Here is a 6,000-nt window from a genome sequence, read left to right as displayed (position 1 = left end):
CATAAACAGTCCTTTCTGGCATTGTACTGAGGAAGAAATAAAACTTATTTATGCTTTACATCATTACAACCTAAAGATATTTCCAAAGTACAGGGACAGGCTGGCTTCACACTATCACAGAAAGCTTTCACTAAAGTGGCAGTGATACTTGACACTTGTTAAGGGAGCTCCCGTGGACCTGTCTTGTATAGGACCTGAGGTCCTCAATGAAGACTCCAGAGCAACGTGCTCTGAAGACCATCAAGCTGGCTCTGTCGGGCTGCAGCGCCCTCTGAATGCGTAGCACTGCAGGGACAGGCCCCTCAGTGCTGAAACAGGTCAGTGGCTGATTGAATAGGATGTAATCTGCTCAGTCAAAATTGAGGTGCTGTGAGGGAGAGGAAATCTATTGCCTATCCTACAAATATCCCTGAATCAGAACAAAAGACATTTCTTCTGTAATATACATCCTTTTATTTTGTATGGGGAGTTCAGCTCCATTATAATATTATGGGACCGCTGTCGCATATACAGTCCTTCATTGACCAAACATCATTGTATGGCATAGGACTTGTCTTGTTTACTCATCCAGACTCCCTCCCACCACAGGATCTTTGCACAGGCCGCTCCTGATCTTGCTTCCCTCTCTGCATATCTTCCAGGGTCATCTATTTAGGTAAAGCTTTCCTGACCATCAACACCAGGCTAGGTCCTATGCCTTCACTGTAAACTGCAGAGCTGGCTACTCTCTTTTGTCTCATGCATTTATTATTTTAATATTTCTCAGACTAAATTCCATAGGGCAGGAACTAGATTTGCCCTGTGTTCAAGCACTTGCCCAGTGCTTGGTGTATGTCATTAAATGTTGGTAAGCGGGTGAAGAAATGGGCCCATTAGCCTTCCCCGTACCTGGACCCTACCAGTCAGAGTCACCGAAACAGTTCTGGTCCAACTGTGGCTGAAAATCTCTTTCTGGAGTGGACCTTAGAACAGCTGAAGCTAGCCATTGTTTTAAATGTTAACTTTATTTAAATAAAGTGCAATCACTATAGTGTGATCCATACATCTGAGAAACCTAAGTCATATTTTATAAATTAAAAAAATATGTTATTGTTTATGCTACAGCAATTGTCCCAATTTTCCTCCTTTGCCCCCCCAGTGCCCCACCCCAATTTTGTCTATAAATTTGTGATTAGTTTTGCCTTACTTGTTTTTTATCAGGAACATAAAAATCTTCCTTTTGGTGTTTTTAACTCTCCCAGAATTTTCCAAGAAACCTCACCAACAGTGCAGGCCTTACCGCTTCCGGGCTTGCTGGGGAGAGGTCTGCTGCCCTCAGGGTCCCTGTACTTTTTCCACCCACTTGGTGTTTTCTTACAAAACCGGCGGCAGGGGTTGGTACCTGAGCTCTCAGAATTTTACCCCCAGATCCAGACTTTGTTCCATGAGTAAAGAGGCTATAGGAACTTCCAGTGTTAGCCACGGGCTTTGCCAAATCAAACCTACCAACATAGTGTGGCGTTGGTGGTATCATGGTGAGCATAGCTGCCTTCCAAACCCACCAACGTGAGGTTCAGGGACCCTCAAGTCCAGCCCAGTTTTCCAAGCCTGGGATGGTCCCCTGCTCTGCTGTTGGGCTTCAGTTGAAGTTGCCATAGTCCACACTAATCTTCTTAACTTTAAATCTTGAGGCAGAAAGAAACAAGGAGAATATTGGTTCTTTATACTCAAGAAATGGGCAAAGAACCCACCTTTTCCCTAGGGATGAACTTTGTATACTGGGTGTCCCAGGAGAACCAAAACAAGTTACCGAGACTCAGCAAGTGACTGACTCGTCACTGCCCAGGGACACTGACTAAGGGGGCAACTCTAGTCAATTTCTTGAAACCAAGACTAAGAACACCTTCTTTTTTAACAACAACAACAACAACACACACTCACACATTTGCTTTGTATATGTGAAGGAAATTATCATATAAATCTACATTTTTATAGAATAATTTTTTATGGAATAAATAATTCATATAAAGTGGTATAGAATAGGTTTTCCTAGTAAGTTTTCTGAGGTACAATCCCAGTAGGAGCTCTGCTTGGATGGTCATTACTGGGCCCCTTGGGGTGCCCATGGATCTCCCTCTTTCCCTCTTGCTCCTGTCATCCATCATGCATTTTTCCTACAAATGCTCCAAAACACAATCCTCCGTTGCTCCTCCCAGCTTCCAGACTCCCCATCACCATCTGCTTTAGTCCATCTTCCATGCAACAGATATTTATTGAGCACTTACTATGTGTCATGGACCGTGAATCAGCCATGAGTAAGAGAGAGGAAGTCCCTGACCTGGCTGGTGTGGCTCAGTGGATTGAGTGCTGGCCTGTGAACCAAAAGGTTGCTGGTTTGATTCCCAGTGAGGAAACATGCCTGGGATGTTGGTTGGGTCCCCAGTTTGGGGTGTGCGAGAAGCAACCAATCTATGTATTTCTCACACATCGATGTTTCTCTCACTCTCTCTCTCCTTCCCTTCCCGTCTCTCTAAAAATAAATAAATAAAATCTTTAAAAAAGAAAAAAAGAACTGAGAGAGAAGGTCCCTGCCCTCATAAGGCTGACATTCTAACAGGAAGGGATCTAGAGGCCTAAGGCCGGAACAGGTGAAGCTGGGACAACAGGGGTTCTAACACCCACATCTAGAGAAATAAAGGAGGTGATACCCCTTAAAGCACCCAATTGGAGCTTAACTCATAGTAGGAACTCAGCATGAATTTGTTCCTTTCCTTCTGTTTGGAGGCTAGCATTGCCTCCCTGCTGTTTGTTTGCTGTTTGAGGATTTCAAGCATTTGGGGCCTCTAATAAACAGGGGATCAGGGTAAAGTGAACAACTGTGAAGCGAGTTCCAAAGTTGTTGGAAATCTTCAAGTCTCACATTTTCTCCCAGGTGTTCAATGAAAAGAGATACTGTTGTGTTACTACTCAATCTTTCTGGGAACCAATTTAATAAAACATATCAACCATCTTAAACATGCCACCTCTTGCAAATCATGGCCTTTAAATGTGTAAGTAGCAGACAGTTTTTGAGAAGCTCTGCGGTAGACCCTGAGCTAGTCCTGGGACAGTGCATGAACAAGCCAGGTAAGGTCTTAGCACTTATGGAAGTCCCATTTTAGAGAAAAGAGACAGCATTTAATAAATAAACACACAAACACACTGATGTTGAACGAGAAGTGCTAAGTAGGACACAAATAAAACAGCGAGTGCTAAAGAGACTAGGAGGCCAGAAAACGCATCAGATTGGTGGTCAGGGAGGAGCTCCCTGAGGAAATGAGACTTGAGCTGCACCCCGATAACAGGAGGGGCCCCCCACAACTCCCTGCCATACCACCTGGGGGAAGAGAGTTCATCCAGAAGGAAGAGCAGGGGCTAAGTCTCAGGTATAAGGTGGCGAAGCTGAGAAGCAGAAGCCTGGGCTGAGGTGGAAGAGCCCCAGCACGAGGTGGAGATGAGGGAAGCAAGGGCTGCAGGGCTGTGGGTCAGAGGAGGACTTTGCAGTGTTCCAAGGGCCAAGGGAAAACACCGGAAGGTCTTAAGGAGGAGAGCCCCAGGGTTCAGTTTGGAGTGTGGCAAGCTCACTGGCTGTACAGAAAGCGGACTGTTCCGGAAGAGCAGAAACTTACCAGGAGGGTGTGGCAGTTCTCCAGGGAGAGAGCGCGGTAACGGTGTAAGTGGAGAAGATGACAGACATATTTTAGAGGTAGAGCTGAGAAGACTTGCTGATGAATTTAATATTGGAGGAGAAAAAAGAGGAAGTGGGTGGCTTTGTATGTTTATGGTTTGAACAACTGGGCCACAACAGCAACACTGAGATGGAACGAATTAGTGGAAGAGCAGTTTGGTGGTGGGATTAGTCTGAGACTCTTTTAGTCTGAGATAGAACGCAGGCTGGAGAGTCAGACTACCTGGGTTCTAATCCTGTTCTAGACTGCTGAGTGACCTTTGACCAATTACCTAACCGTTTTTGCCTCAGTTTCTTCATCTGTGGAGGGGGCATCAGAATACAGCCTGCTGAAAGAGGTCATTGTGAAGATGGCAGGAGTTACTGTAGATCGATCAGTGCCTTCATTCTTACTCACTCCGCAAATATTTAGTATCTTTAGGCTCCAATTCTGAGCACACAGGAGCACATCAAACAAACATCACTGCTCTCGTGGAGTTTGTATTTTGGTTAAGGGAGGGGAGGCACAGTAAACAAATGCACCGTTCAAACGCTTAGCATGTTGGCTGGGGAGAAGTGCGATGGAGAAAAGTAACTCAGGGAAAAGTGGTAGTGAGGAGTGGAATGGATTGCAATTTAAAACAGGAGGGCCAGGAAAGGCCTTACTAAGATATTTGAGAAAGACCTCAAAGGAGGGGGGCGCCAGCCGTGTAGACATGCGGGGTAGGCGGGTGGGGAGAGTGTGCCAGGCGGGGGAGAGAGCCTCAGGTGGAGGCTTCAAGAAACAACAAGGAAAGTGACAAGGGGGTAGGGGGATAAAATTGGAGGGCTCTGAGGGCCACGGGGAGGACCACGGCTGTTGTTCTGAGAGGTGAGGAGCCACTGGGGGTGGGGGTGGGTCAGTGACACAACCTGACATTTAAAAATATCTCTCTGGCGGCCAAGTTGAGAACAGACAGGGTCAGGGGAAGGCTAGTGCTTCAACCCAAGTGAGGGAGGACTAGGATGGGGCAGTAGCAGCAGGGAAGATTTGGTAACAAGTAATACAAAGAATTCAACATACAGAGCATCGGGTGGTGATGTGTGCTATGAAAGAAAAGGCACAAGGGGGAGAGGGAGTGTGAAGGATGTTACAAATTTATTTATATATATATATTTTTACTTTTTTCAAATTGTAAGAGAAAGTTATTTAGAAGATTACAGAGGCAGCCCTGGCTGGTGTTAGCTCAGTGGATTGAGCGTGGGCCTGCGAACCAGACAATCGCGGTTCGATTCCCAGTCAGGGCACATGCCTGGGTTGCAGGCTGGTTCCCTGCAGGTCAGTTCCCAGCAGGGGATGCATGAAAGACAACCATACATTGATGTTTCCCTCCCTCTCCCTCCCTTCCCCTCTAAAGATAAATAAATAAAATTAAAAAAAAAAAGATTACAGAGGCAGCAAAAGTGAGTCAGCTGGGCTGCACGGGAAACAAGTCACAGAAGCCAAAGAAGGGGCCCTTGGAGCTTAGGAGAGAGAAAGGCAAAGGTAATGCATGCCTGAGAGGAAGAAGAGGGAAAGGGAAAGGCCACAGGCATGTTCCAGAGTCGGAAAGCAAGCTGAGGATGTTGCAATTTTAAAATGGGATGGCGGAGGTGAGGGTGCAAACCGCGGAGATGTCTGGGGAAGCACTTCTCAGCAGACTGCTGCACCCTGCAGAGGCCCCAGAGCAGGAGCGTGGCTGGCCCTGGAGGAAAGAAGGAGCCAGGACCTGGAACAGACTGAGCCCAGGGCAGGAAGGGGAGCTGAGGGCTGAGCTGCCCAGCGCTGTGAGGACATCAGCTTCGGGAGCCAGTAGAAGGTTTGGGGCAGAGGACTGACGAGATCACATTCATCTGCTCATTCTGGCTGCTGTGTGGAGAACAGAGTATCAAAGGGCGAGAGTGGCTGTGGGGACACGGGTTGGGGGCAGGGGCAACAATCCGGGTGAGAGGTGAAGGCGCTCGGCAGCGTGGTAGCTGTAGAGGTGACAAGCAGGCAGATTCTGGACACAGGGATGGGAGACAGAAACATCAAGACTCGCTGACAGACCGAGTGAGGGATGTGAGAGAGAGAGAGAGAGAGAGGAGTCAAGGCTGACTCCAAGATTTTGGGCCCAGGAAACGGAAAGGATAGAATTGCCATGTACTGATACAGGGGAGGCTAGAGACACTCGGGAGTTTGATCTCAGACCGGTTTCACTTGGTGGGGTGGTCTGTGAAATCACCCACCCATCTCCACCCATCACCCCATCTACACCCATCTCCACCCCCAGCGGAGATGTGGAGAAGGCCGCAAG

This window comes from Artibeus jamaicensis, unplaced genomic scaffold (assembly GCF_021234435.1).
Source record: "Artibeus jamaicensis isolate MK-2021 breed Jamaican fruit bat unplaced genomic scaffold, CSHL_Jam_final contig_887, whole genome shotgun sequence".
NCBI lineage: Eukaryota > Metazoa > Chordata > Mammalia > Chiroptera > Phyllostomidae > Artibeus > Artibeus jamaicensis.
Note: the sequence above shows the minus strand (reverse complement) of the source record.